A 21,369-nucleotide genomic window follows, 5' to 3' on the forward strand; every position below is an offset into this window, starting at 1 on the left:
TCAGATAACACCAGTTTTCTGCATAATGGCTAGTTGCCCAGACTGAAGCAATCCAGGACCTACTAATTTAATGTAGCTTACCAAATAGTCAACAGACTATACAAATTATTCATTAATACCACCAAGAACTACAGTCACAGAGGTACGATAAAGAAAAAAATGTAGTATCCTCTTACCAATCTCTCAGCTAGCTACTTCATAAAAATAATACTATCCAGAGATTATTATCAGCAACATAGGTATTTAAAAACCTTCCTAAAAGTCTGGAAAAACAATTTTAGAGAAAAACCCAATTAAACTTGGTTACTATTTACTTGTTAGATTAATCTTGAAGATTTTTGTTGGTATATTAATTAGACATCATTAATAACTCCAGTATCAGTCATGAATTTCTGTTGTCCCTTAAACTAAATATGCCTAACTTCACTCTTCCTCTAGAGTATGATTTTTTTCCAAAAATTAGTAAGCACGAGAGTATAAGCTATTATAATATAAAAAGTGTTCTTCTGTTGGTGATCTCACGTGCAGGATTAGATCAGCCTAAAAAGCACCTAGAGTTTCACTAATATCCTTTTGGGATAAAAGATGGCAATCAAATAGAAAATGGCTTAAAATACTGATGTTTTAAACGTTTTCTACGTTTCAAGGCAAGTTATGTACAAAGAACTATCTCAGATCAAGTGAACCTTTTTAAACAAAACAGTGTGCCTTGAGTTAAGGCAAAAGTTCTTCTGATGCTCAAATCTCTAACAAAAACGTTTACAAAATACACTGCCTCTGTTGTGCAGAATGTGGTTGTATAAATTTCCACTAAGAGGTGTCTCATAATTCCTCTAGTTTCAGCCATTTAATTAACCTTTACACTTAAGATATCATCAAGACCTCGGAAAACAGAAACCTACACTGCTCCTATCATTTTTGTCAGAGTTTTTGCTTAGCCAAGCTGCTCTATGAAGTCTCTCTTGCTGTTGCTCCAGCAATGGACAAACCAGGTCTGTGTTATGTACAGCAGAAAGGCAATCTTCCAGCTAGCCAGCATAACTCTTAGGTAGCGATTAGCTACCCAGCCACACTTCCCTAGTGGTTCCCACTTCCCACTCCCCCAAACCATACTACCAAACAGGCTGAGGACTCTTGTCTGCTGCTGAATTTACATGTTCTCCCCAATCTAGCACAAGTTTTGTGCATGCCCCATCTCCTCATCGCTTACAATACAAGCACACTGTAATTACAGATGGCATTTCATTCACAGTATTAAACCTTCTAGACCCACTTCTTCTCTCACTTGTTCTAACAGGACTGCTTTATGTTTAAAGAAGTTGAGACAGTGCTATTTATAGAAAGTAGGTCAGCAAACTACAAAATACAACGTTCCTAATGCATGAGGCTATTAGGGAGTCCGGTACTCATTCACATGAAGGTAAACCATCTGTTGCTGCTCCCACAATATGGAGAGCACCCGTTACACACAGATTCCTCAGGTCATCATGTTGCATTAAATCCTATGTAATCAAATTTAGAGCTAAATATTCAGGGCTGTCTCGGAAAGAGAGCTGCCACAACCCAATGCATCTCAATTGTTCACACTCATGTCTGCTGCTTCCACAAGATCTAACATTGCCAACTGCTTAATCAACTGCTTAACTCCATCAAATAAAGGTGAACACAACAACGAAGCATTCACTACTCACCATCTCCATAGGATAGACGAAGAATCAAACTTCTGTCACACAACTGCTCCCAAAGGGGGAAGTCTTCTGGTGATCTATTGGTGCCTGATCAAATGGGTCCCTTGTCCTCTCAGCTCCAACTCTTCTAATTGCTTTCTGTTAGACATTTGAAGTAAAGAACGGTTGACCTCAACCTTCAAGCTTCAACTTTCAGCATTGATCAACAGTAAATAACATATAAGCCCTTGATAATATATTTCAATACTTTACCCTTTTTTTTTCAGCTGGTGCATCAAGTCACAAAGATGCAACTCCATTTCCAGAGACAACAGAGGTCTTTCTTTGAAGTTTTTTAAACTGGCTGTAATTTAGAACTTTAGGCACTTAAATCATCTTCCCACTGGCAGGGACACCAGACGGTTGACAGCCCATGTCTGGGACCACTTATGTAATTTTAGCCAGTTCACCGCACAGCTTTCAAGCTCTCAGAGAATTAATGAATCCAGAATAATATATTTACCTCAGAGCTAAGAAAGGAACTAGCATATCTGCTGAGTGTATTATGATTTCATATTATATTTATATTGTGAGAAAAATAGACTTGCATGGCTTTTTTCATTACACTCATTTGCTTGAGAGAAGGGTTTTCTAAGGCAAGTTATGTGAAAAAGAACTATCTCATCTCAAATGGACCCTCTTTAAACATAACAATGTGCATTGAGATATTGCAAAAGTACCCTGATTAGCTGGGAGGTAGCAGGTAAAAAAAAGGAATCTAATTTTGCATGGACAATATGTAAAGTAAATGCCTTCATATAAAATAAGTCAGTATATAACTAGTGAAGCTATCTAAATATGGGAACCAAATGTAAGGCAAATGCTGGATAAAAGACATCTACATTTTTATAAATTAAAGCTTTTTCATTGTAGGCATTTTTCATATATCATAGCTTCATCTGGTTGCTTCCAGATGATTCATAATTTGAAAAAGAAGTTATTTGTTTGTTTCCAAAATCATATCCCTCTCCTCTTGAGCTCAGTAGCACAGGAGGATGGAGGGTGCTTACTTCTCTTTTCTCCTAACGCAGACCCTCATGTTTTTAATGATTTCACATTTTCTTAGCACCAAAAATCCATCTCTGGGGCAGCTTTCCCTCCTAGTATGAACCTTGATGTTTTGAGCATGCCAAAACATCATCTTCTGTATGTCCAGGCAGAATTCACCTCTACAAGCTGACAACAGGAAGCTTTTTCTGAATCCGTTACATTGGGGAAACATAGACTTGCTTCACACACCAGAGCCTCAGGCTCACTTATATTAGTTTATCATATGGAGGAACTTGGCCTAGTAATTCCCGATGTTAGCTCTTCATTCCTAGACTATAAATAGATATCTCCTGTTTGGTTGGGTGCCTAGGCATCTTTCTTTTAAATTGTTAATCCCACTTAAACATGTTCTTAATAGAAACAAATGGTAGTTTCCATACAGTGTCTGAGTAACTAAATAAACCACAACTACCTCCGGTTCCCTTCTCTCCAGCATGATTCACCAAAATGCTAAAGACCAAAAGCTATCTGATGGTTCTGTTTCTGATGCTGCTACTCCTGCATTTTCCAGTGAGTCCTTCAATTTTGTCCTTCAGGAAGCTCATAAGAAAGTTAAATTCTGTATCACCAGTCTTTTGGTGCAATGACCCTAGATCAGCCTCAGTTATATAGCTAATGTAGCTACATTAATTCCACTGTGGCATGTACCCTAATCTATTTATGACTCCTGAGCATCTTGGTACCTTCCATAAATCTCGCCCAATATTCAATAGATAGGTTCTATTCTGCTGATTTACTTTATAATCAGGACTTATTCTCCATTTTATGACTGCAGAGACTCCTGTTGTCATGGAATAGATTGCTGCTGCTAACATTTATTCTCCCAGATATCCTAATTCTCTCCACTGTGTTGCTATTAAAAACTCTCCCCTATCTGATCTAGTGTAACTAAAAACGTTTTGCACCAGAAAAGAATAAGTAATACGTCAGACAAACTAGCAAGCAAGGATACAAAAGAAGGGCTCACCACTCTAGCGGATAACTACATACATTAAAGAGGCTGGACAAGATTTGATGAGAGAAGCCAAAATATCTCTGTTAACAAAGAAATACAGTCATCTTGTCACAAATATGCCTCCTGTCAGCTTTTTCTTTCACAAATAAAATATAAAAATACATAAAGACATTTCTGATCAATAAAAAGAAATCCTCTTATCCATAGATTTCTTAGCCAATAAAATGTGGGCCCATGCTTTCACATCTATTTTAAGAATTCCTAATGTAGTTCAGACATGGAAGCTCGGGGAAAAGAACACACATATCAAAAACCTTGATCCTTTTCCGTGGTATAGCTTTTAGCCAAATTTATAACAATGTCCGAAACTGTTTATCACTAAATATTTGCATTCTTAAACAACACAACTAGTAGCTTGTAAGCATTTATCACAGTTGCAGTGGTGAATTTAGATGGCTACAGCTGGCCAATACCGCAGTTCCAAGCCAGTAGGGCCTGATTCAGGACATTACTCTTACTGAGAAAGAATAACCTAACTTTACACTCATGAATAAGTTTCGTTTATTGCCATGGTTAATGGATTTTCTAAATACACATTCTTGAATTACTCGTTTAATCAGGGCCTTGTTTTGCTTTAGTGAGAGGTCCGAAAGCATTTCCATGCAACCAGTTTGACTATTTCTCTTTTCTCTCAGCAGCTAATGTAAAGGGCTTCCCAGCGTACTGTCCAAGCGCTAATGGTGTGACTGGTACGTTCCCTCCACAGAAACCAACAGAGACTGTGGATTTATAAGCAGGGTCACCATAGTGGAAAATTGCAAAAACCCTATTACAGGGATGCAATCCAAACTTTTTCCATACATCCTAGTCCAAAGAGATTGCCAGAAGCTGATTACCAAAACTTAGATAGGTTTTTAAAAAGAGTGCTTCTACCACTTATAGCCCAGCATCTACTCATTCTCTCTTATATATAAGTCATTGCCCATATCATAACAAATTGTTTTAAATAATGCAGCTACTCATCTATTTACCTGCAAAGAAATGAAGACAAACCTTCAGAGATGTGATTAGCTGTAAAGATCATGTTGGGAGAGCGTAGGGAGAAAGAGACCTTTGTCAGAATCTGGGAGAATGTGTGTATATGAAGGCTGCAAATATTTCAGTTAAGTGGATTTTATTTTGTATTCTATCTGGTTTCACTTATATCATAATTGAAGGGAAATGGTGAGAGAAAATAAAACAATTTCCCATGCTCTGTCTAAAGCTTTTTTCATGATTAAATGTCATCATGTCTCAAGAGTACCACAAATACTGGTGAAGGCCATCTCAATTTTGCAAAGGAAATATGCATGCTGACTGGATGTAGCTGGACACAGTTTTGAGCTACAGCAGGTCTGCCATCTCTGTAAGTTGAATTGTGAAATATCCATGGAGATTCTGCGTTAGGATCTTCAGGAGGAAACCAATGAAACATTCTTAAACTTAGCTAAAACATTCCTTTCCTAAAAGTTTGGCCACAGCGCTTGCCGTTGTCGTAAGTGAGGATGCCACTAGAGGCATAGCCATAACTTACCCCACAAAGACAGAGCCAAACTCTGCTCTCACTTGACCAGATGTAACTTACATTTATAAGTAAAATCAGAGCTGACTCTCAATAGGAAAAGAAAGGAAGACAGAAGAGTTCTGAGAAAAGCGAACAGAAGGCACAAAAGAGAAAAGTGGCCCACAGAAAAAATTGTATCACTTTTTTCTCCAGCTGATGATACCTAATCAGGAAGTTTCTCCTGTTCCTACTGACTGTGTTTGACTGAATTAAAAAGCTTTCCTTGTACGTTAAAACATTTCATTCCTGTCCCATAGGAATCCCTCTCTAGTCAGTAGTCAAATGTATATATCCGTCTGTACGTGCACGTATCCACACATCAGTATAATAGTGCATGCTCACCCCTAATCAAAGCAGGTGTTTGTAGTTGCTTTGCTTCCAATGTATTTTACTGGTGACACTTCTATGTTCCTTTCAACTTGGTTCTGGACATTTCTGTTGTTTGCAACTTAGTTTCTTTGCCGTGCTTCCAAAAACCTGCAAACAACTGACGCACTTTCCATAGGACATCAGAGTTATTTCCTCCCAGGCAATAAATGGTCAGGGGGGCACATGAGTGTAGGAAATCAAAGTGTAGTATTAAAGAAAAGTGAGAGTAAAGCTCTGCTAGCGGTAAGAGTGAAATCTGGACTGAGTTAACAGTTTTGTCCCAAATCAGTTACTTAATTCAGCTTGAGTTTTTAAGAAAAATATGCATGCCTATTGCCTCAGTTTCGCTGTGAATCTGGGCACATGTCACAGCACATAACATCTGAAGAGGCAACGTGCTTGCATTCTGTTTCCATGGGAGATGACATTATAGAGTTTTGACTCTCAAGTTTACACTGGTCTGTAAACATACGCTAGAATATACAAGAGCAATTAATCAATTTTATGATTTACTATTCTTTTAAAATAGTAAATTGTTACTAAAATGTTAAAAAATGACTTTTAAGCTCCCATTGGTCACAACAAATGCCAAGTCAGTTAGGGAATTAAGAGATTATTATTTTATTATTCTATTTTACTCCTTTTAAAATTCAATCATGATACTTAGCAGAAGACTTTCTTGTATTGGGGCATGCATTTGGCCACTCTTTTATAAATTTCTACTGTGTTTGGACTTCAGAGGAAACTATTCCCATTAGGGACATCTCACAAGATTCCTATTATCTCATTTTCCCTTTTCTTGGCCTTGCACTTTGACCCTGGCATTCTCAAAAGCACACTTGGGTTTTCACATTAGACTTCAACACAGACTGGTTTTCTAAACAATAAAATGCAGTAACTTGTAGTCCATACTTGTCCAGAATTAGAGAGACAGGCTCCACAAGCCAAATATATACAGTGGGAAAGTATAATTTAAAATGTTCCAGACTAAACATTTTAAAATGAGACAAAATAAATATTTCAAAGCATTAACCTGTAAACTATTGCTTGCTGATTCTGGACCTTGATGTAGTTACTGCTGTAGCTCCTTGTTAAAAGACCATGAATCTTTAATGCATTTGGACATCCTATGGAGTAATACAAGCAGTGTATACATTGGCTCACAAATTATTTGCTATCCTTCAGCCTAACCTACCACATCCAAAACTCCACCTATGAAATTTAGAAATCTGGTAGCAAACAGAAAGCCTGCCCTTGCTGGGATCGATTTACCAGCTGAGGTCCTACAAATGTGAGGCACTGCAGTAGTCCCATTTGTCCTAGGGAGCATCTATTTCTAAGGTAATGAACAATTATTTTCTGTAGAGCAGGTGACATGTTAAGGTTCCAGAATACGTCTCATTACTTCTCCTGAGCTCAGCAAAGCTGGACCAGAGGTGCTAAACTTTCTTCTCAATAAAAACTCCTGATCCAGAATGCCTTAAGGAGCACCAGGCTTCTAGAAGAGATAGGGCTCATGATAGGATTCTCCCAGGCCCCTTGTTCACATTCATGGTTTGCTTATTCCCTGACCCTCTGTGTACCCAAGTTAAGAGTATTCTCCCTGTATGATCTACTTTCCAACTTGGTTCGTTACTTTTTTCAAGGTGTAACATTTTGAACAGTATGTACTTCTATCTATATGCAAAAAGAAAATCATTATTATTATTGTCATTCCATGGATAAAGCTGTTGTTAGAGACACCTGGGGATTACCCCGGTGAGAGGTAATTTCAGAAAGCACAAGAAAAGCAATGCCAGTGTGAGACCACCTGCATTATCTCCCTTCAGGAGGACATCAGGGTAGTGTGAGGCAAGGAAAAGTACTACTGGGAGTGAGGGAGGCAGGGCATTCCAGATAATATAAGCTCACAGTTAAAAGTCACAGTTAGCCTGTAACATTTCACTGATCACAACTCTGGCCTGATGAGAATCAGGATATAGGGAGCTAGCTGTAGGTAAGAGCTTATTGCAGGTACAGTTCACCCCCTACAACAAGGCATTGCTGCTTCTCTCAGGTACTCGGCTTTCCCAGACGTCTATACTTCTACTTCCTCTGTCAGGCCTTCATCAAATACAATGATTAACAGAATATATGTGACATTTGCTGCACTCCTCAAGCTTTCCCTGCAGAAGCTTGGGAGTTTTCTGGAGGGAGATGGGGAAGTTGTTCACTGCAGGATTAAACTCAGTAGGATATTCAGCTCTACAGGCCACTTAATAATTTAGTATCACTTAACCTTCATGTGCAGATCAGACTAAGTCCTCTACAGAAGCATTTATGATATCAAACATGAAAGCATGCCAAGATTATTCAGGTCATGCATTCCAAGGAAATCACTGGCCTGAACATTAAAACCAGTAGAGCAGATAAGGAAGTATCAAAGCTGGATTTATTATTCCAACCTGAAAAATGAGATTTCTACGTAAAAAAAAAAAAAAAAAAAAAAGTAGAAGAATATTAGCACAGGAGCCCACTGAAAGCTCTAATTAAAATATCTTACATTTACAAGATCGTAGATGTCCATTGAAGCTTCATCTTCTAGATAAAAGGCTTCCACATGAATGCTGTCAAACCGGAGGCATCAATTAAAAGATTCCTTTTAAAAAGTATTTACTAAATATTACTTTCTCTCTCTGTCTTTCTCTCTCTCTCTGATGCTATAAAGTAATATTTCCCATTCCCTCCCTGGCTCCCTTCTGACCATCAGTATAATCAGTATTTTAGAGAGTTGCCCAAGATACATTTTTTATATCTAATCTTGCCTAGATCTTGGGTTTTCAGTCTGGCTCATCAGAGAGCTAAACACCACCTGCAATACTGACATCCAGCTATGGAATTTGGATTGAGAGCACCTACCCAGAAGGAGAGCATGCTCTGTCCTCCTCTCCCTCACCCACCTTTCCAGCATTCCTTACTGTTTCTTTGCTATGATGAGCAACTGCTGTTTCTAGACATAATACAGGAAAAACGAGAAAAACAAATTCTAAAACCAGAAATATCCCACCCTACGTGAACTGCTAATATACACAACGATATCTTTGAAACGGTGGGAAGGAGACCACAAAAAGATTTTGTCCTCTATCAAGATTCATAATTTACCACCTCCCTTTGGCTGCCACTTAATTCCTATGAGCCTCTTAACCCTCGATATTGAAGATGATCTCATGCTCCAGTGGGAATGTTTTTAGCATGGTCCCTATCTTACAAATAAGTTAACTGAGAGGTCACAGAAGCCGTTTCTAGAGCTTTCTGAGGGATCTGAAGGAGTCAAACTTTTCTACTGAACAGTGGGAAGGAGATCTCTGTTTTTTCAGCTTCCTTTTAAAATTGCTTTATCTAGTTTACCTAGGGAGAAAACATCCTCTAAAACAAGTGAATTATTAGAAGTTGTGGTACTCATGTGCCAATGAGAAACAGGGGTTGTACACTATTACTACTAGTGTCGCACCCTTGCAAGGTTAAAGATTGAGAAAAATACCTCTCAGTCAGTAAGGTGTGAGAGCTTTGATTCTTTTCTAGCTTTGGCCTGGGATTCTGTTAGCAAAGGAATTACATGTAAAAAAGTAGCACTTACGCTTTTAAAGTAAAATCCTGATAACGCCACTCACCCAAATTTCCAGAGTCAATGTGCATTTGTACTTTGGCTACACTACTGTGGTTGACATATTTCTAAGGAGGAAATGTTCAGGGAGTGGAAATTCTATCTATCTGAGTTAAAACTCAGGGAAAAAATGGTGGCAGGAGAGCAAGCATTGCATGCTGGAGCTAATAGTTTTGGATCGATTTAAATTACACGTTGGATGCCAAGAATCCAGTGCAATTTGCAGTGGTAAAACCCAGAAGCTATAACACAGAGTGAGATACAAGTTGTTCATTTTCATGAGACAAGATAGTAATTTTACAATATTTAATTAACTTTTAGATGTTACTGGTGATTAGGTTATTCAAAAAGCAAAAAAATTGTGTGTATTATGGAATTATCTACAAAAGACAATAGACAACTGCAGAACTTTCTGAAAAGTGTCCTCTAATGTCACTGCTGGGACAAAGCATTCTATAATTCATTTCTAGGTGCAAGTGAATGCTGTAAAATTCATGTGTGAGTGTGTGCGTGCGTGTGTGCACACACACACACGCACACGTGCATGCATGTGCACTTTAATTTTCTCATTCTTTCAAGTGACTATATACGACATGGCTGTTGAGAGCCACTAGAAAAAAGTGTTTAGGCTAATCTCACATTTCCTTTTTTCTGAAATGAGATCTATATTAACAAATGATGTAAATTCCCAGGCTCTGTAACAAAGTAATTAACTGATATGCAACCACATATGGTAAGGAAAATTTTAAAAACTGTATATGAAGTCCTTTTCAGTTAACAGAAGGAAGCAGTAACCCAGCCGACTTGTGCTACTTCTGAGGGTAACTAGAGTGCAGAGAGTGCAGCAGCAAGTTATTCTGTCTCCAGAGACAGTAAAATGGTGTCTTATTTTAGAATAAGTCCCTATATAGACTCTGTTATTGTGGAATAAGAATGTCTACACCGAGGAGGTTATACAACCCCCATCCCTACCCTCACCCCTGGAAAAAGAAAAGAAAATCCCGATACCTATCTGCAATACTTTTCAGGGCACCTATTCTGTAGATTTCCATATGTGGGCAAGCATTTGCATTGGTGGTCACAGATTAATGCTATTATGCTATAATGTTGAATGTTGCAGTCTATAAGATAAGATCTGTGAGTCCAAACAAATAAACAATAATGTGTCATTAAACATCAGTTTTGTGGTCTAAGAGTAAGACGATGGTGAAAATAAATCAGTGACTTCAACGGATACTTCAGTGCTTCAACAGATACTTACACTCACTTCTCTTAATGCCCTAATATTACTCAATAGCAAGGGTATATGTTATCTTTCTTCCTCAGTACAGGAAGATTTCTAATAAGCCTAGCTATTCACTGTGAGCAGCATTTACTATTTTTCTTTCTCACATGAAATAAGAATTTTTTTATAAAACTTTTAACTTTTTTATAAGAAAATAAAAACCCGCAATTTTCCATTGCACCGCCACCAGCAGATCAGCAGTCCATGAACCCATTCAGGCACCGAGTGACTCAAAACACACCCAGCACTGTACTCTCTTAGCCCCAAGTCACACAATTCTGAAAGGCAAAGGTATACAGCAATTACTGCACAGCTCAGGAAGGGAAATGCCATCTGCTTTACTACTAAATACACCATTGCACACCTAGTCAGATGAGCTACTTGCTTTGAACTTTCTTACATGCTAAGGATATTACAAGGTGTATGTATGCCATAGGAACAGTCAACACCAAGTTATTTCTACTCACATTAAATCCTGCGCCAGAAGTTGTGGAGGTGCTGCGGCAGCGTCACCTACCCTAACTACACGTGACACAAGAGTAGAATAGGCACGCTTGAAAATACTGAATACGGTTCCCAGGCTCACGCTGGTAGGTCTACAGCCACTGTGCTGTGCCACAAATGAAATCACTGATCTGGGTGTCTGCTAATGACATGATGACATCTTGTCACCATGCTCAGTGGAATAATGTAAACAGTCTGCAAGGCCCCCTTAAACTACCATCATGGTGAAGGAACCAAGCAGAGGGGTTTAGCTCAAGAGTAAATAGTATTTACATTTAAAAGAGCCCTTCTCAATTGCCAAAGCAGAGAGTGCAAACAAGACTTACATTTTTACTGGTAATACATCACAACTTCTTACATGAATAAAGTCATGCAGGAGCACATTAACTTCTGATAGTCCCCTCCATAATACTTTCACCTTACCCAAAAAATTTGCAATGTTAGAGTGCTAATCCACCTTTTGTATGTTCTCTCTTCAGATGCGCTGGATTCCCAGCCTGAAACTTTTGCTTCTGTTTCCCTAGTAGAACATCATGCTAAGAATAATTTTCATAATTGATTATTTCAAGGAGAAATTATTTAATACCTTTGAAAACGGAAGAGTAATCTCCATATACTTTCAGATTCAGTGAGATGTAGAAACTTATCTGAAGGACTAAAGGGCTAGTTTTACCATCTATTCAAAATGAGGTAGTAGAATTCCATTTGTGTTAAGAAGTGCCTGTGAGTCTGTTTTCCACATTCTTCTAATGAATATTTCATATGGGTTTTAACGCAATACAAGGGTAGAGCTTTGGTGTAATGGATATAGGATAGAGCAATGTTGCTGAAAAGCCAAATAGAAATGACCAAAGTGGAAGCAGTGCCCCTGTGGAACTTAAACAGCTTCAGGAAAATTAACAATTCAGCAGGCTTCAGTAAGTACTTCAAAATTCTCTCCTTTGCTAATGTTGAAATATGGTTGTGTATTCTCTATCAGCCTTTTCATTTCATTGACTGAATGAGATGCTTTGCACTCCTGAATTAAAAAAAAAATACTTCTTGTTTATAGTTTCGCTTCATTCATGAAGAGCACCAAATCACCCCATCAAAAAATGGCACAGTAAACCCTCTATTTCATATGTTCTAAAATCAAATTATTGCAGCTTTTCAATCAAGCAGCCCAAGATGTTCCCTAAGATTTTCACAACTAATCAAAATAATTGTAGTTTGGGGATATTTCCTTCGGTTTGCAGAGCATTCTCTGTATCTGCCTGCAAATCCTTTATTAAGCTGAAGCTAAGGAAATACAAAGTTCAAAAATATCCACCACTGAGTGGAAGATACACAAATTTAGCTGAGGCTTGATTCATTGTATTAACTATCAATTAACTAAAGGAAAGCTATTGTCCATTGTCACCATGGGCTGGCCAGCTATGCACTTACTGGTCACAATATCAAGGCTAAAAAGACAGAAACAAGAAAACAACATTGTATGCAAAAGTAAGTATTCCAAGACTATGATGTCAGTTTGATGCGGAGGACATTTTCATTTATGTCCTATATGAAGTATGTATGGCCAGCTTCCTTCTCATTACCAGGAAAAATATATTGAAATTTAAGTGAAAACCTTTAGGTCTCAATCATCTATAAAAGTATTTGAATCTTTCCACAATCTACTAGATGCTTAGTCTTCCTATACTATTCTTTTTAACCTGAAAAAGCACTGTTTCATTTTATGCTTTTAAGACTGCTCAAAAGCCTTTTTCACAGTATACATAAGATCACACTAGAAAACACAAGGACAATTCAAGGTCAAATCTATATCTCATGGAGATGGAATAGACTGTTTCCCATTTGCCACAGCTCACAATCTAGAGGACTATAAAGGATGAATAGTAGGGTTCCTTGCACAAAGCACATGGAAGTGACCTCAGCTGCCCTTCTATGAATAATGGGAGCTATTACGGTGAGGTGATGGCAATCGTAGCAATATAGTACTTTGTAGCTCACACTTTTGAGCAAGGTAGAGAAAGCAAAAAATAATGCAACCCTCTAGGTATTTGCTGTGCTAATATTTTTTCTCTTTTTTTTTATTTTTAGCATAGTTATAGCAATGAACTATTTATGTCGGTGTTGCTGACACTCCTAAACATTAGATTTAAGTCATCAGCCATGCAATTTAAAAAAAAAGCTGAGAAACAAACAAGTGCTTTCAATGGATTGCCAACCTAAAGGATTACTTATGCACAGCTTCTCTGCAGACAGTTGCTGTTATGGTATTGATGGCATACCTAAACAGATAGGTATAGCTAAGGGGTGATGGATGCAATCAGAATATTGTCCTCCTTCATTCCTCTTCACTTTTTTCGTTTTTCATCATGTTTTAACTATGATAGGGATTTATTTAAAGGCACACTCACATTAACATAATCAAATGATCATATTTGCCTCTCAGGCACTATGGAGATTTCTTAGTGGGTTCCAAGAATGCAGCTTTTGACTATGGTGACATACACTATTTGACAAAATATCCTCTGCTTTGAGGCTTCCTCCTTTTCTAGGTGTTTTCCTGCTCAGGACCTGTGCAGGTGATGCAATCTATGAGAAATCAGCAAGATGGGGAAAAACGAAAGAACATGTTGCTGGAGGTCGAATTTTTTTGTTGCTGTTGTTTCTCCAGTGTATTGAAAATAGAGACCAGATTTTCAGTTCTAACCAAAATTCAGACAGCAAAAGGACAAGGCTGTAATAGGTGCATAGAGTGCACTATGGTACTTTTGCTCATTTCTCATTTCCATGTACTCAAAAGCAGCTCTCTCTTGCTCAGGCTAACTGTGGTAAACACTGGCCTGAACTTAAAATTGAGGTTCACAGCAATATCAGAATGAGAACCAGTGTGCTCTCATTAGTCCCAATTTAGCTTGGGTAACCGGATTCTGTGGGAAAATTTTACTAAGAATGCAACACAGTTCTTCTACCTTAGTTTGGTCCAGGACTGCAGTCCGTGTCTAGAGCCTCGTAGTTTTAACATTCAGCACTCTAAATGCAGAAACGTTTAAGGCATCTCCCCCAAAAGCAAGCTGTTTGCCTATAAACACTTCACCATACCGAGTAATGGAGGAACCAAAGAAGCTACCAGGATATCAAGCTTACTGAAGTCCTGGATTTCTTTGAAACAGCCTTGAAATGAAGTTTACGATTTTTTTTATCTGTCATGCTCAGTTTTGTTTGCTATGCTCTTGTAATCTTCATATGGGTAATGCGGCAAAAGAGATTTTATCCCGAATTCCTCACAAAAGAAAAACTATCACTGATATTTAGGGGGTGGGGAGTAATGAACGGAGGCTTTCACCTGCTAGTGGTCAAACAAAATGTTATTAATACTCATTGAATACTTTCAGGCACTAGGAAATTTCAAGTTCTTCTATACCTTTTTGGTCTCATGTTCACATGCAACCCACAAACATCACAGTTATTTTTCTAGTTACTCACACACAGTGTTCAACATTACAAAGTCAGCATTTACCTGAAGTTAACTGGTGTTTCCCAAAACCACAGTGACTATTTTAAGTACAAAGGAAAAAATTAAATGATTGTGGTACAGAAGAAATCATGTGACTAAATGTTAAACATTTTAAAAGAACGGTCACTATTTATTCATTTGTTCATTGTTCCCCAGCTGCTAAAGACAGCACTAAGTGCAATACTTAATAATTACTAAACTAACAGCACTAGTTTGAAGAACTGTCTACATTACGTCTCTAACATAGCAAAGTTATAGTGAAATACGTTAGAGCACACATATGCAGCCAAGAGAACTATTTGTGTATTTAAAATGTGTTCAAAGGATGGCATGTTCCACATCATTTGATCATAATTGTTTAATGTTAAGGAAAAACAGAAAAATTGACTTCTGATTTTAACTGCTTCAGTAAAAAAAAATTAGCATCAATATCTTTATCTGACATATTATTCTTAATAAGATTTCCTCAGAAACAATTATGGATTCTTTAAAGAAACACTGAATCATCTAGCTAAGTAAGAAACCATTTCTACAGAAAAGTTAAACTAAAAGTTTCCAACAACTACTGCAAAGGAGTATATATATCTAAATGCACATACAGACATGTATTTAAAAAAAAAAAAACAAGAATGACAGAAGATATATTTTAATATGCTATTATGGCTTGGCTTCAGCATTCAAGCTTAGGGATAAACAAGAAGAAATCCCCCTCACACACACATGCACATGTATAATGTAAGCTAAAAAGGCAAGGGTATGTAATATAGATTATTTGGTCAACAGAAGCAGTATGAGGAAAATGCATCAGAGGGTAAAAACTAATGATTGACAAATATTAAGCACCAAAAGGACCGCGTGTAAAAGGGGAAAAAAACAGGACTTGTTGACAAGTGCAGAGCAGTGAGAGAAGATGAGCTGAACATATTTTTTTTAATGAGGTGTTAAGTAGATCAGCCTGAGAGGTTAGATAACGACTGTACTGAGGAGTTGGCCAGGGGTGTGAAAAGAGCTGAACAACATGACATTTGGGAAACTCAGGAGAGCAGTGAAACATAAGATGAGACAGCTTCTGAATAAGATGGTGAACTACTTGGGCCACTCAGATAACTTCTAGTGATGTGAGCACTGCAAGTACTGGGCATTTCATTAAAGTAACACAGTAAAAAAAGGCACGTGCAAATTTAATGAAAAAATCCCAGCTTATACCAACTCCCTTGCTCCCAGAGAAAGTTTCTCAAAATAGAAGTGCTCTGTCACTCTTCCTATCTACAGGTCTTGGTTCAGTCAACATAGTTAAGCAGCATAGCTGAACATAGCTACTTAGCTAAACCATACTGAAGTTAATGTGTAAGGTGCATTAGACAATCCTCTGCAGGGAAACAGGCATTTATCTAAAAGAATCCTTGCGACAATGTCACATATCCAAAATGCTACATAGAATTAGATTACAATAACTATAGCAGTAAAGGAAGAGGAAGATTATCACTTTTTTACTCTCTGTCCTTTACCAAAACAGTTTCCCCCAAACAGTAGGGAACAGGAAATTCGGTTAAGCTAGTCTTCATATCACAGTTACCTTAATACAAAAAGTATGGGACAGGCTTTCTGGGCAGAAAAGATATTCATTGATGTGGTTTGTCTGGTGGATCTCTTAATGCTTTCAGGCACCAGTAATAATGCTGGCCACTGCCTAGCCTTTCTTATGCATTGCTATACTATTTTATGCCCATATCCATAGTGTCCCTCTGGAGAACCAGGAGGCAGATCTGCTATGTACAGGGCAGCACCACATTTGCATGCCATGTCAGTAGAGCAGGGGGAAAAGAATTAAAAGAACAGGCAGGCTTTGCTTCATCAAATCTCATAATTAAGGGAAAAAAAACTGTGGGAACATTTTGATGGGAAATAAAGCAAACAGGAGCATTGTCAGGGTGTGCAAAAATAAATTTTAAAAGTGTCTAAAATAGCTATCATTTGTTTGAAGGAACTTGACAGTGACAAAGGCAGAGGAAGTTTGTGGTGGGTGTTCAAGGATGGTAAGGAACAGGAAATGTTTATGCGCAGAGATTCTAAATATAAACTCCAAGGTGCAGCAGAGACGAAAGACAGCTCATCAACAGTATCTACAGAAGGTCAGGGTACAGTTTAAAAGAGGGAAAAATCATACACCACTATTCACACAGAAGATTACAGAGCGGAATTTTATGCCATTTCTCCAGTGTTTTATCAGGCCAATATATAAAAATATATAAAAGCTACCCTTACAAATTCAAGTTTTATATATATTGGAATCATGGCCAATACAAGCTGAAGAATTATTGACCCACATCACAGAAGTCTTACTCAGAGTAAACAGTATTTTACAGAAGAAATGTGCTATTAATGTCAGTACAAGAATATACAAATCTGGATGCTTATCAGAAGGGGTAACTGGAAATATCTGGATTTGGGGCTTGTCAAATTTTTCCTGAAATGGAAGTGAAGAAGTTAGCTCTGAGTTCTGAAAATGTCATCAAATACAGCCAGAAAATTAGAAGGGCTATATAAATACATAATGCAAAATTTCCTTTAAATTAGAGTCTGAGACACTGCTGGAATGACAACACACATCATACCAAGTTTAGGATTAAACATGAAGTTTTGTTGCAAAGAAAATTTTTTAAGTTTTGTGCCATGCAAGTTCTACCACTAAGAAAAAAGTATGGTATATGTGTCTACCTGCCACTAATGCAAGGCTATTTACACATAAATTGTTATAAGAGAGCTAGGCATGACAATTCCTTTAGCAATGTAAAGCTATGCTAAAGAGGGTCCTGCCTATACGACTGAGTTGTTTCCTTTCACAAATTATCAGTGGATAGACAAAACACTGGAATCAAAATGATCATCAAGTCTTATAAACAAATCAGTCTCTCGATATAGGTCCCTCCACTCATTAATCTGGTGCAACCGGGTTTTAAATTCATCAGGCAATCCATTTGTGACCACAGTTCTTTCCAAGTTTGTTACCTGAGTCTTATTCTTCAGGTAAGAATTCAATGGTCCTTATTTCAAGTGGTAATGACAATGAACTCCATACAGAAAGTTCAAACATACCCTTAACTTGTTTATCTTGTGCATCAAAGCTACTTTTTATCTGGAATCAACTGACATTGATTTAAAAGTGCATGGCTACAGAGTCTTGGGGAAGGCAATCTCAACGGAAAAGTAGGACAGGTAGGCAGGTATGTAGCAGGGTGGAAATGATGACCTGCTCTGATCTGGCTTTACAGATGAAGAAAAGAGCTAATTGCACAGCAAGCTGATGAAATAGCAGGATGAGCTGACTGATTTATTTCTGTTATTACTGGCAGTTTGGCAGCTACAAAGTACTAAAAACTACTAAAAAATCTTCACAATCTGTGTGTAGACATAGCTCTTTTCACATTAGCTCCAGTCAGAGTCACGCTAGTTCAGGTGGCAGACAAAAGAACAAATTCAAAATAGAAGAACAGGAAAGGAAGAAGAGGGAAAGATGCTGGTGAAAAGAAACAACAGAATTTGTAGGTAATCCATGAAATAGAAACAAAAATACTGCATATTGTCCCAAGAAGCATGTCTTTATTGGTAATCTGAAAAATATATATTTTGTATTTGATTATTATGCTATGCTAGGTTATGACGCCAGAGATGCTTGCAGGATGAAACAGACAACGAGGTCCACTGGTTTACTAGTACTGAAATGTTTTACAGGCTTTTTTTCCCCACTACTCTTAATCAGAACACAGAGACCAGCAGAAGGACCACCTGTGATTAAAGACAAGTAGAAAAATGGAGCTTGCCATAGTTCTTAAAACTGTTACGCACATACCTGACAGCAACTCACTCACATCAAAGCAGAGTACAAACGGGATCAGAGAGCAACAATGACTGGAGGAGGAAAAGATCTGAAAAGAGCTACAAGTTAACTAACCACAGGCACAGAAAATTGGTATTGACCAAAGCTGAGAACTATGGCACACAACAGTATCAAATAAAGTCTTTTATTTCAGAACTAGAGTAAAAACGGAAACAGTAAGGTGTGTCATGAAATAATGTAATTCTTATTCTAATAAAGTATGAAGATGTAAATCAGGAGTCTCTTGCACAATTAAATTTGTAAACGTTCAGCAAGGGAGATAGGACACTTTCTGTGCTTTCACCTACATAAATATTATTTAGCAAAACCAAATGTGTTTCAGTGCAACAAAAAAGTGGTCCTGCCATTTTGTACAGGGACCATAAGTGGAACTAGAATATCTTTTTGCTTCCCGTAAGTTACTACACTAAACTTCAGGGACTGAAAAATACTAGAAACGGGCACCCTTAATCAGCTTTGTTTCTCTCACTCCAGGCTGCTATCATCCTAGTAGACCATATAAATAGAGTCACGTGCGTCAGTATTTATATTCCAGTCATACTCACCCCAGGCCAGACAACCCTATCTTACAGAGAGCCCAAGAGATCTAGTAATCAAAAAAAATCTTCTTTTCGATATTCCTTAACATTATTCCTTCCATCAGTGGGAAAGTCAAGTAAGTTGAAGGGCTTTCCCCAAACCAAGGAATCTCAGACCTAGATGAAAACAGTGTAGATATGCCATCTCCAGAACCCTCTTGAGCAGAGCTTGTTTAAGGGATTCTCCTTATTTTCTGAACAATATGCAAGACTCAGTCTAGGCTTTAATTCAGGTAGGGCAACCACAATTTTCATTTTCGAAATCTAATCGTTTAGCTAGGCGAAGCAGAGAAAGCAATGCGCATGATCATATGACAGTGGAAAAACATCAAAGAAAGTAAATCCGTTTCTTCTGACACTAAAATATAAGCTCTGTTAGACTAATTGTGAAAAAAAAAAAAAAATCTGAGCAGGAACATTTTCTGATCCTCTTTTCATTTCTTTTCTTCAAATATAAATTCTCCAGCCTTCTCTTACCTGGCTTCCTCCTACCAATTTAGACAAACTGCTAGCACCTTGCCACCAATGTGAGACACACACAGTGTCACCCACCCGCCCCATCATAGAGCAAAACCAACATTAGTCGCCTGCTCTGCGTTCTCTGCAGCTGAAACAGCAAGCAGCTGCCACCTTCCAAGCAAGCAAGATGGATGGGAAATGGTTCTGCAGTGAAAAGTCTGCAGTGGGATCTCAGAAAAAGCTCAAGCAGAGGATTTCAGGTCAAGGTTTGCTCCTTTCCTATGACTGTCCCTCCAATGGGACAATTTGTTAAGGGTAGCTGGGTACATGGTGTAGCTATTAGAAGAAGGTGATGTAAATTGTTTCCTTTCTGCCAGGTTCATTGCTCTGCACTTTATTTAAGAGCAATTTAATTACACAGAGCATAAAAATAAATACAAGTTGAGCAGCTTAATTTATTCTGAAGTCCTGCTCAGTCTGCTGTGAGGCTACAATTTCAATCATGAGATGCGTTTCTCTTGAACAGATACATTTACCAGATATTCAGTGGAAAAGAGCTTCTTTTACAGCACATAAGCCAGTCTGCTGAGAACCTGGCATTTGTTGACATTGGCTTCACTGAATTCAGGGACATTGATCCTGGCCTCCACTGTTCTTTTAAGGCTCCAGTTTTATATTGGCTCTGAGGAAGCATTTGCTAGTAAATCTGAAAGTGAAAAAGAAAAAGGAAGTCATGGGCTAACAGCCAAAAAGAGGTATAAAATAAAAATGGTAGGGTTTTTTTAAAAGAAGCTTACACTGCAATTCTTCCCTCTTCATCACGATTACTCACTGGGAGGGAGAGAGGGGGAGAAGAAGGAATGACACTGAAACCCCCCTCTTGCATGTGAATACAAAATATGCAGTAAAAGTTCTCATTAACTTCACATGTTTAGCATGAAACGGCCCCTGCACATTAGAAGAATGTATAAGTATGCAAGATAAGAGCTTTGGAAACTATTACCAACGAATTGCTTTATTAGTCAACCAGTGCATAAAATAGTGTTTGGAGAGCTGGAAACGGTTTCATCTTTTTAATTTTACCTCTTAGTACCAACAGAACAGCATTTCTGTGTCAAAACACCTTTCACTCTTATTCTTAGAAGTCAGTGATGCATCTTGAAAGCTGCCTTGCGAAAATGACTAACATTTCAACAATAAAGTAATGTAACTGCTTAACAATAACCTAGTATATTCTTGTTTACCTGTTCTATTATTTTTAATTTAAGTGAATGTAATCAGTTGTACCATAGAAATATGGGAATTTCATTATCACTATCATTACCTTAGCTTAAAAAAAAATCATGCTATCATTTTCTATGAGAAAGGGTAAATGAGTTAAAATAAGAAAAATCCCCTTGGGGAGAACATAAGATGTCGAAAAATGTGCACCCTCACATTTACATTACTCACGTTCCTTTAATTCTCTATGGGGAGTCAACAGGGAGATGGGCCACTCACTATTCTGCTATCCAGAGCAGAATTGAAGTAGCTCAAGAAATAAATGCTACATATTAGATCATATTTAAGCTTGGAATTATTGTTCCTAGAAATGTCACTACATTCTCTTTATCACACGGACAAATGCTTCACAAAATATGGCTAGACACTCTCCAAAAGCATAGGTAACAAAGGTCACCAATATTATTACTTCTACTGAGAGCAGTACTTTTCTGTTAAGGACTGATGCAAATGAACTTTGATGTAAAAGACACAGCAAATTTGCTATTGCTACAGCTTTACCACAGTCAAGA

This window comes from Struthio camelus, chromosome 2 (assembly GCF_040807025.1).
Source record: "Struthio camelus isolate bStrCam1 chromosome 2, bStrCam1.hap1, whole genome shotgun sequence".
In the NCBI taxonomy this organism is placed as follows: domain Eukaryota; kingdom Metazoa; phylum Chordata; class Aves; order Struthioniformes; family Struthionidae; genus Struthio; species Struthio camelus.